Here is an 11,849-nt window from a genome sequence, read left to right as displayed (position 1 = left end):
GTGGTTAATAAAAAAGGTGGCGTAAAAAGCGTCGGTTTTCAATAAGACTCTTTATTTTCTAAAACTTTTTATTTTGATGAAGCATTTCTTTTCAAACAAAGTTGTTTTTGATAAACTTGTTTGTTTATTTCTTGGGCTTCATCATCATCATTTTTTTCAAAGTCATAAGAAGAACCGAGCTTGTTACTAAAATAAAGGGTTTAAAATGAAAAAGGGTTTTGGTGGGTAAAAAGGGTTTTTGGTTTGGGTTAAGAAATGAAAAGATTTAGGCTCAAAGGGGTTAACTAGGGGGATTTTGGGTAGGTGGTAAAAGAAAAAGAAAAATAATGGTGTAGAAATAAAAAGGGTTAGTCCTAATGCCTCCATCATTTACTTACTCGGGTTTAAGTTGGTAAGGACCGGGAATGTATCGTCGTGGCAAGTTCTAGAGTCGTACGAACCAAGCGGCTATTCACACAAGAAAAACGAAAAATGAGCAGTTAGTTTAAAGATATGTATTTGTATGCTCAATAAAGGCTCAAAACTCACTTTTGTGGGAATGGGTTTTTTATGTGATCAAGTATATATAATCAAATTTTAACTAAGGTTGTCATGCCGTTTCATAATTTTCTTGTGTTGATTCTTTTTATCACGACGCTATCGGTTGTAAATTTGTAAAAATATAACCTTTTTAGAACTTGAATTTCCCAACTTAATCCTAGACAAGTAAAAAAATGAAAACTTTTAACAAAAATTTGGGGTGATTAGCGGTTCCAATAGAGTTTTGTGTAAGGCTTGTATTTAGGACTTGCAAGATTCAAGGTTTTAGCATCCCCCCCAAACTTAAATTACACATTGTCCTCAATGTGTCCCAAAAATAAGTTTTTAGGTTGATTAAATGTGTAAAAAGGTGTGAAAAAGCAAATTTTTTATGTTACTGGGCGTCTGGACATGGCCCCGTGATGTCCGGGCACGGCCCCGTGTTCAGATCGCCAGTAACAATAATTTGTAAAAAAGAAACAGAAGCCTGGACATGGGGGCGTGTTCAGTGAGCATGCCCCGTGTCCAGTTAACTGAACTGGGCATTTTCTTCAGACTGTGCAGCACAGGGCCGTGTTGGGCGGGCACGGCCGTGCTGAACTTGCTGTAATGAAGAACAATTTGTCGGATGGCCTGTTTTCGTGTATGGGGTGCTGGTGCAAGTTTCCCTTGTTATCCTTCACCATCCCGAGTGTGTTTTATTCCTGAAAATTAAACTAAACTAGAAAACATAAAAATTAATATAAACTAAACTAAGGATAGTTGCGCAGAATGCCTCCGTGGTGCGCCACGTTAAGGGTCCTTGGCTAGACCCAAAGCCTGGTTATATGTTACCCAAGTGGGATGTTTTGCATCCCATGCTACACCGTCGGAGAGCATCATCCAAGCTTGAGTCGATGACCTTCATGTAGTTGACCGGGTCTTCGTCTTCTACTCTTTTTCCAACCCCAAACTTCAGTTCCTCGTCCCCAAACTTCAATGTTAGTGTTCCGTCATTCATGTCTACCACTGCTTGTGCTGTGGCTAGAAATGGTCTCCCTAGGATGAGAGGAACTTCAGCGTCTTCTTCCATGTCTAGTATGACAAAGTCAGCCGGGAAGACGAAATGTTCGACTTTGACCAATAGATTTTCAGCAACGCCTTGTGGATATTTGACGGATCGGTCGACAAGTTGTATGCTCATCTTTGTAGGGCTTGTTTTTCGTAGGCCGAGTCGTTTGAACATTGAAGCGGGCATGAGGTTTATGCTAGCCCCAAGATCGGCTAGTGCATTGCGAATGGGGGATTCCCCAATTGAGCAAGGAATCGTGAAGCTTCAAGGATCAATCTTCTTTTGCGGGAGTTTGTTGAGTAGTAAGGCGGAGCATTCTTCGCCTAAGTTAACAAATTGCAATGATTCAGTTTTCCTTTTATCAGTGAGGAAGTCCCTCATAAATTTTGAATATTTAGGAATTTGAGTCAGGACTTCGATAAATGGAATATTAACATGCAATTGTTTTAATAAATTTTCAAACTTTGCGAACTGCTCATTGGTCTTTTGACGAATTAACCGACGGGGTATGGAACCGGAGGAGCCTTAGTAGGCTCTTGAATTGGTGGAGAAGCCTTCTCTTGTTGGGGCGGAGTTGTGCTTCTTTCAGTTGGTGGTGATGGAGCCTCTTCGGAACCCACGGTACGGTTTCTCAATGTTATGAGATGGACTTGTGCTTTCGGGTTGGTTTCGGTATTACTTGGTAACGCGCCTTGTGGTCTCTCGGAGAAATTCTGAGCTATTTGATTCAATTTTTTTCAATGTTTTGTATACTAGCTTGTTGATTTCTAAAATTCGATTCCAATTGTTGAAATCGATCCGAGTTTTTCTTTTCGGTTTCTGAGATGAGGCGAGATACAGTATCTTCAAGCCTTTCTCGTCCACCTTGTTATTGAGGAAAATTTTGTGGCTCGTTTCTTGATTGTTGAAAGTTTGTTCGTTGGTTTAGATTTTGTTGGTTACTACTATTGCCAGGTTCTCTCCAACCAAGGTTAGGGTGGTTACGCCATCCTTGGTTGTAGGTACCCGTTGGAGGACCCGACGGCCTAGGTCTATTATCAATGTAGTTTACCGACTCTGTTTGATCATCTACTTCTTTCATACAACTCCAATTTTCATGTGGCCCACCACACCCCTCACAAGCCATAACCAAGACCGTTTTTGCCATTTCTAACTTTTTGATCTTTGAAGAAAGGGCCTCGATTTGGGCTTGTAAAGAAGTGCTTTCGTCAACCTTATGAGAGCCCGGGGCAATAGATTTATTGCCTCGGGGAGTGTGCCACTGAAAATTGGTTTGAGCAATTTCCTCAATTTGATTATAGATTTCATTTGGGTGACGATTACCTAAGAGTCCTGCGGAGCTAGAGTCAAGTGTTTGTCTTGTGTGTGGCAACAACCCATTGTAGAAAGTGGATACTTGTTGCCACACCGCAAGACCGTGATAAGGATACTTTCTTAGTAGCTCCTTGAACCTTTCCCAAGTTTCATATAAGAATTCCCCGTCCTCTTGTGAATATGTATTAATTTCAGTCATCAATTTAGCCGTTTTAGCAGGAGGGAAATAATTATATAGAAACTTTTGGGCTAGTTCATCCCAGGTGTTTACCGAGCCAACTGGGAGGGCGTTGAGCCAAGCCTTAGCTCGGTCTTTTAGTGAAAATGGAAACATTCAAAGGCGGATGGCGTCGTTTGATGCTCCATTGATCCGAAAGGTATCACATATTTCTAAGAAATTAGTAATATGTAGATGGGGATCCTCGTCCGCAAGCCCATGGAAGGTTGCGGAGTTTTGAAGCATCTATATCAAATTTGGCCGAAGTTCGAAGTTATTGGCTTTCACATTCGGCGCATTGATAGCGGCGCCTAGATTACCTACGGTGGGTCGTAGGTAATCCATGAGGGTACGTTGGTCCGCCATTGGAAGTGGGTCCCCCGAACCTTCTCTTGGTTTTTAGCTTTGAGTCTCTTTCGTAGAAAGCGTTCGGGTTCGTCTAGGGGTTCTTTTATGTCTCTGCTGGAACTGGAGCTCATACACTATGTGGAGAATGCAAATGTGGCGCCTGAGTTCCAAGTCCTGCAATCAAAACAGAAAAGAACGTTGGTCAGAAGGTTCACCACGTCCCCGTGCTCAGATGAACACGACCCGTGGTCGGAGATACAGTGATTGTTTTCCGCATCCCTGTTACTGGGGAGTTGGACACGGCCCCGTGTTGCACCGACACGGCCCCGTGCTCAGCTCTCTGTAACTCGGAAAATAAAAACTGCCAGTGACAATGCTGGGCACGGCCCGTGTTCGACCAGGCACGGCCCGTGCTGAGCTCTGCAGAAACTGAAAAATTAAGAAAATCCTAAAAAAACAGAAAATTTAGAAAAAAACGATTAGGCCGTTGATTCCTAACTTTCTTAAAATCCTTGTGTCCCCGGCATCGGCGCCAAAAACTTGATGCGTGTCGTGTGTTATAGGTTTTTAATGTATATTTTAAGCCCTTTTACACTTTTTAGCCAAGTTTTAAATTTATAAAACACGATATTTACTAACACTAAACACACATATGGGCAAGTGCACCCATCGTGGACGTAGTATAGTGTTGGTAAGATACCGAGGTCGTCCAAGGACACAAGAGCTTTTAGTACCGGTTTATCCTCAACGTCTAATCAAATCAAAAAGTTAGAAAAAAGGTTTTTAAACTAGAAAAATAAAACTAATTAAAATGCTGAAAAATAAAAAAAAGTAAAAACAGATAGACAAGATGAATCACTTGGATCCGACTCGTGTGTAGTGTAACCTTTGATTATTTCCGCACTTTTGCACTGTTTAAGAGATTATCTTAGTTATTGTAGTAGATCCCTCTTTTGAATGGGACGTTACCCTCAACCCAGTAGTTTGAGTCAGCAAGGATACAATCCTAAAGGGTCGGATTATTGAAAGATTATTAATTAAGTTATTAATGCATAATGTGGTAGGCCCCTTTTTTGAAGGTGACGTTACCCTCGGCTAAGTAGTCTGAGTCAGCAGGGATACAGTCCTAAGTAGCCGGGTTAAAGTTTTAATAGTAGTTTAACTTATGAGGGGATCAAAGAGTTTGGACCCCCGCCATCCAATACCGGTGGGTATTGAAGGAGGTCCTACTAAATTTGACCCAGGTCCTTTGCAGGATCTATACACTGAATAATGGCAAGACTCTTACCAAACCGTTCCCTTAACACCCGACCAGGTAGCCAACATATCTCTATATAGACCGTGGAGATATGAATGATGAAAATCTTTTATTTTATATAGACAGTAAAATAATGCCAAGACACCACGGTCAAACGATAAGGAAGAATCACCTTCAACATAAGAAACTAGTTATTAAAGTCATTAATACATAACCAACTAAAAAGTGCGAAAAGATTAAAAATAAAAAGTATTACACTAAACACTTGTCTTCACCAAGTGATGTAAGAGACTTAGGCAAACATGGCCTTTGATTGTCAAGAACTCTTACGATCAATCTTGGATCCCGAGACGACTCACACACTCTATGATGGAGAATGGATGATGGTGGTGGATGATGGTGTTGTGATGGTGGTGGGTGGTGGGTGAAGTGTGAGAGAGGTGGTGTGCCAAGGGATGAGTTGCAAGTGATCCAAGCACTCATATTTATAGGCTGAACAGAAGCTCGGGCACGGCCCCATGTCCATTGGGCACGGCCCCGTGTCCATCCTTCTCTCTTTCTTCATTAATTGCAGTTTGTCTGCATTAGTTGACCACCCCCCGTGTCCGCTGAGCACGACCCCGTGAGTAGAAGTGTATCTGTACTATCAAGATTTCCCTAGATCCTGCGAATCTTAGAGTTGACCACGGCCCCGTGTCCGCTGGGCTCGGCCCCGTGGTGGGCGATAGAAGCTTCTATAACTTTGTCTTTTCTGCTGACACTTGGGCACGCCCTCGTGCTCATTGAGCATGGGGCGTGTTCAGTCTTCTGTTCTCTTGTTTTGCTTGGGAAGATGCTGTCGGGGAGGCCGGGCATGTCATGTTTGTTCCTTTTCTTGTATTTATGTTAGATTTAGTTGTCTTTTTGCTTCTTTTGTTTATTTGAGCTAATTTAATCCTGAAAATACAAAAGGAAGACAAAAACACACTTTTTCCAACATTAGTACTAAAAAAGGGTTAGTTTTATGCCACAATTGATGTAATTTATATGTTGTATTTTGTGCGCATCACTACTTTTGGGATCTACTGGGTTCGGTTGTTGTTGTTGTAATATTATAATTAGGTGTGTGTAATAGTTTGATTTGGAGTTTTGCGATTTCTAGTTATCTATATTAAATTAATATGACCATGAATGTGATTAGGTTTGTAATTTTGCAGAATATTATTTAAACATACAATATTAATTTGAAACTACACACATATCAATGTCTTTGTATTATTTCTACCATATGGTCCACAAGACGACCCACAAAATGATGGTCTTAGATGGTAGCCGCTACTTTAAGCCTAGGTCCTTGATTTTATATAACCTCCCTTCCATGGTGAGTTTCAACCCAAGCCAAAATTCAACAAGCAAAACTTCTCGACCATACCTGGTTAGACTATACCGGGGTGGTGTGTTTTCATATGTAGACGGGATTGTTCAGTATAACTAATCCATGCAAACGACATCATTCATTATGCAACATAAGATGTCTTATCCCGAATTGCTTGATTTAATTTGTAATTATATTCAACTCCTTAAAGATTCGGTTAGTGTGTCACTGTAACTAGGATACACATTTGAGGGTACCTCTCAAACATTCAAATTTTTCAATGAAGAGGGCGTTGAAATGCTTCACTATTTAGCCGGAGTGTCAGCAGGTTATTTCGTTGCCGAGATCTATGTTCAATGGGAGGTTGTACCTCAGGTCAATCATATGAGTTTTACAAACCTTTTGCATGGCATTTCACAATGAAATGTTATTGAAGCCCATTTGTCCAAAGATGATGGCGAAGGTGATGGGCAAACGACACAAGAACATAAACTTTATGCCTTCTCAGGGGTTCAAATCCGGTGGGTCAAAATTTCCGAACCTAGTAGGTTCTTCGTCTCAGTATGTGGTTGGTGACCAGAAGAGGCCGCAATCAATAAAGAAGCTGTTGATGCATGGAATGTCTGTTGACTACGTCTGCATTACGTCTTTGGTCAAGATAGGTTAACATAGGAGCCTGAAAGTCAAAATTAGAGTTTTATGTTGTAGTTTCGCTTTTATGTACATGTGTAGAAGTAGTTCCGCTCATGTGTCATATGTAGTTTCGCTTGTATGGTATTTAATGTAGTTTCGCTTATACGGCATGTCGTATAAGCGAAAGCACAAGGACTATAAATAGGCATTATAAGCGAAACCTGATCATTCGTTCGTGTGCGCTGGAGCGGAACTAGGTCATTGCTTTTGTAACGAAACTCTGTCAAATTTGTATCAGAAAGCAATAAAAGAGAAGGAATTGAATAAGAAAAGTTGTATAACTTCATTTACGTTGATTCCGCCTTCGTATGTGAAGATGAACGTTCTCAACTGACTGTTTAGGGTCGGAACACGGTCCAACAGAAGCTGATTCCCCCCCCCCACATCAGCTGAAGCTTTCTAGGACTCTCCTTCCAGGTCCACAAGACGACCCACACGACGATGAGGAGCTAAGGAATTGTAAGTGTCCGGATTTTGAAGAGAACACCATGGACTTATGGAATCCTAAAGCAAAACAAATCCGTCTAGGTATGGTTTTCAAATCTAAACATGAGGTGGACCTTGCAATTCATGAATGGAACATTCGTCGTGGTCCGGAAATATTCATGCTGGATAGAAAACCAGCGTTATACAATGTAAAATAATACACTAGAAACAAAAATTATAGAAACCCTTTTCCTGGTGCTCCTTTGTGTGAGTGGCACGCAATAACATCCAAAAAATGCACCAACACATGTGGCAAATTACTAACTGGGCTCCTGCACACACATGCTAAGATCAAAGGATATTGGTGCACACATCCTCCCACAAATTCGTGTAGACGTTGCTTTCCAGGTAAAACAAATTAGGACGTTTATCAAGCAAACGTTGTTTGTTGATGCACGTATTCAAAGGCATGGCGTGGTAGAAGAAAGGCTACTTAAAGTATATATGGAAGTTAGGATAACAATTTTGAAGAGCAGCCTAAGTACGTTTTACGGCTATAGTCTCAAAACCCTACTACCGTTGTTACATGGTATCATCACCAACATTTGTCTCCAGGACATCTTAAATATGTATTATGGCCATTTGGGCCCTCTATTTATGCATTCATCTATGCCAGCCTGTAATCTCGATCCGTGGACGTCACACATCTGAAAGGACCATACCGAGGTAAGTTGTTGGTTGCAATTACAAAAAGGCCAACAACTACATAATGCTAGTGGCCTACGCTCTTGTTGACGAAGAGACTATTCGTAGTTGGTGTTGGTTTTTCCAAAATTTGAAAGAACACGTTACCACAAGCAGTACAAGAACAATTTGTGTTATATATTCTCAATTCCATACAACCACTTATCAAGAACTGTACAGTGGGCATTTTTACATATTAGGACACAAGGACCAATGGACAGAACTGCATTGGAGAATTCAAGGGGACCCATCGAGGGTTACAACACATCGAGGCAGGGTTCATACAAGAAGAATTCACAATGAAATGGATGTTAATTACCGTGATGAACCCCCAACCTCGTAGATGCAGTACTTATGGAGTTTTAGGCAATAACAAAAAGACCTGTGGACGACAGTAATTCATTCTGGTGTAGTGTTTTGTATGTTTTCTGTTTATTATTAACTGTTAGCAGTACAATGTTTTAACTTCCGTAACACATGTGATAGTGTTAAATATTTGTTTATTGGACCAGTGTTGTGTTATTTTTAATGCATGTGGTAGTGTTAAATATAGTTCGACGACTCGTTCAGAACATCACTTAATTTTTTAAGGAACTTCAAACGTAGCAAACTACATTCATTACATTATTCAGTTGAATAGTCAAAGGAGAAACACATGAACACCTAATACACCTAGATGACAACCTCCAAGTAACATCTTATCAAAACGAGGAATCTGAATCGCTTTCGATATTGTTATACTGCTCCCATGGATCGTCACTGTCACTAACGACAACGTCATCTGATAATGCATTAGATTCGTGAACGCTACCATGTTGGTGGTTGCACAAACTTCTGTAGATACATCTGTACGTACATATCGGGTGATGTGATGGGATAACAATTGATGAGGGACGATTAGGGTTTTGCACAAAGGAGGGACGGTGAGGTCGTTGCATGAAGAAAGAACCATTTTCATTTTCAACAAGAGGTGGACAGTAAGGATGTTGGTCTAGGGGGAATGGCTTAGACGGTTAGGTTGTTCAATGGAGGGTAACACATTGGAATTGTTGGGGTATAGAACAAGAGAGTTACAGTTGGTTTGTGGAACAAGAGAGTTAGGGGTCGTTTGGTTCGCAGAATCCTTTGGAATTAGGATGGAATCAGAAATAATTCCCTTGAAATTTAATGTTTGGTTGGCACATGATGGAATTGTAATTTGAATATATTCTACCATGTATTGGAATGTGAAAATCCTTTATCAACCCAATAGAATTTTAAAATTCCAATGGAATGTTAACAAATTACAAAAAAAACCCATATTTCATCATTTTAATTCTATAATTTATCTAATTCCATTTATTAATTTACCAACCAAACACAATACAAATTTTTATTAGAATTAATTCCAATTCCATCAAATTCTAATTCCTTTCAAGATTCAATTCCTTCCAAAAAAAATCTACGAACCAAACAGCCCCTTACGGTTAGGTTGTGGCTCAACATTCAGAGGGTTTGGTTCCAAATCATGAATGTGCAAATGAAAGTGAATACGGAGGTCGTTCTCACATTTGCCATCAGCAAAACATGAGAACTGGATATGTGCAAAATGACGGGTAGGCATGAGGGGTATTTATAGTTGGGATTGGTTTATAAGTATGTATAAATTATTAGAATACAAGTAATATTAAATATTGTGGACCCGATGTCATTTAAAGATCACCACACCACTATAAATATTGACACACCCATCTATTGATTTTTCAACACCAAAAAACTCATTCCTATAGTTTAAGGAAGTTCCTAGTCCCCCATAAAACATCTCCAAAAAGACACATTGGTATTATCACCCAACCAAAATGGAGTAATTTCCACGGTTTGCATATCAACACGAAACCAGTCCTCTTGATTAATCCATAAAGGAAGATACTGTTAGGTTTTTGGCTATATGAAAAATGTGCCCATCCCACATCGGTGCAAGGATGAAAGCTTGGGAGGACGACAAGCTTATAAAAGGAGTCCAAGGCTTTGGTTTCAAAGTGCCCCAACCAAAAATACACTTGAAGTGTTTGGTTCTTTCTTTCTTTTCTAGTTCTCTTGTCTTAGAGTGTAGGAAGGTTTTGGTTAAACGCTTCGGAGAAGTGTGGTTGTAATTGGGCGGGGGGAGGCTTGAGAGATTAGTCTGTGTGATTGTAAAAATTTGTCGCATAGTGGATCTTTCTCTCTGGAGGCCCGTGGTTTTTCTCCGGTTTTGGAGTTTCCACGTATATTCTTGTGTTCAGTTATATTTCTCTATTGTTAGCTTTGGGAGGGTTGTTGGGATTCTTTGAGACCGCTTGTTTCCCAACAAGTGGTATCAGAGCTCTAGGTTTTGGGGGAGGTCTCGGTTTTGAAGGTTCGTAGTATGCTCTGTGGTTGCAGCTTAGTCTGATCTTCCACATCAGAAACGAATTTTCTTGGAGGGTGTCGTGGTATTTTGAAGGTTCGTAGTATGCTCTGTGGTTGCAGCTTAGTCTGATCTTCCACATCAGAAACGCGGATTTGGTTGATTCGGTTGACTGTTTGTATACGGTAGAATTATACGCGAGCCGGATATACGCATTTTATCCTAGGAAGGTTCTGGCTAGGAAAGACTTGGTACTTAAGTGTGTCCATTGTACCCACCTCTCTTTCCTGGGAATCCTTTGTTGGGTGTACTGCTTATAGGCTTGGTGTTCTAGTATACAATACTGTTTTTGAAGATACGGATACGATGTCGAAATACAGTCCCATGAGGTACGACGTAGAGAAATATGATGGAAGAATCAACTTTGGTTTGTGGCAAGTTCAAGTCAAGGATGTGTTGATTCAATCTGGGTTACACAAGGCGTTGAGGGGGAAACCGACCCCTGTTTCAAGCAAGGATTCAAGCGGAGTAAAGACGATGATGAAGAATGGGAAGATTTGGATTTTAGAGCGGCAAGTGCGATTCGTTTGTGTCTAGCAAAGAATGTTCTTGCAAATGTGCATGGGATATCAACTGCAAAGGATTTGTGGGAGAAGCTTGAGCAGTTGTATCAAGGCAAAGGCATCTCAAATCGGTTGTATCTCAAGGAACAGTTTCATACCCTTCGTATGGATGGAGATACAAAAATTTCAGATCATCTAAGTGTTCTTAATAATATCGTGTCAGAACTGGAGGCTATTGGAGTAAAGGTTGAAGATGAGGATAAAGCACTGAGGCTCATATTATCTTTGACATCTTCCTATGAGCATATGAAGCCCATTCTAATGTATAGGAAAGAAACCCTGAAGTATGCGGATGTTACTGAGAAGCTATTGTCTGAAGAGAAAAGACTGGGTAGTAGCGGTCATACTTCGTCAGAAGGAACGGTTTTAATATGCGGGAACGGGAAGAAGAAGCACCCACAGAAGATTCCTGTATGCTGGAAGTGTGGACAGTCTGGGCATGTCAAGATAAATTGTCCAGGTGGAGCAGATTCAGCAAGCAGCTCCAAGACAGCTAACAATGTCGCCGTCGTTGACGGTGATGATTTCTTTTGAAGTTATGTCATCCCTATGGTATGCCCGCGCTACCATGAAAGGGGATGCAATTTGTTAGCGGGTTCATGGATTTACACATGGGCATTGGGTTGGCATAGATGCAAGATGTGTGGTGAAAAATTTATGTTGATGGCTGATGAACTTCCGAGTATGCCAAGCGGGGAAGTTGCACCATAAATTTTCAGCAGGTTTTTCAACATGTGCCGAGAAGAAATTCTTAGAATGGTCTATTCTAAGTGGAGATACTTTTTTATGGTGGAGTATGATCGTCGGTTGAAGACGGTGTTCCTTTGATGTGGTTGTTTTTTTTTTTTCATATATCCAAGGTGGAGATTTGTTAGGTTTTTGGCTATATGAAAAATGTGCCCATCCCACATCGGTGCAAGGATGAAAGCTTGGGAGG

General features: G+C 40.7%; 1 non-coding gene across 1 annotated transcript; it reads left to right on the top strand.

Moving 5' to 3' along the window:
- The first annotated feature begins 2,982 nt into the window (after positions 1–2,982).
- On the top strand, positions 2,983–3,089 carry LOC118484579. Its single transcript, XR_004873687.1, has one exon. It is a non-coding gene; the product is annotated as a small nucleolar RNA R71 (small nucleolar RNA).
- Positions 3,090–11,849: the final 8,760 nt, after the last annotated feature.

The sequence above is a fragment of the Helianthus annuus genome, chromosome 11, assembly GCF_002127325.2.
Source record: "Helianthus annuus cultivar XRQ/B chromosome 11, HanXRQr2.0-SUNRISE, whole genome shotgun sequence".
In the NCBI taxonomy this organism is placed as follows: Eukaryota; Viridiplantae; Streptophyta; class Magnoliopsida; order Asterales; family Asteraceae; genus Helianthus; species Helianthus annuus.
The sequence above is the reverse complement of the archived record's forward strand: the minus strand, read 5'-3'. Positions and strand labels throughout refer to the sequence as shown.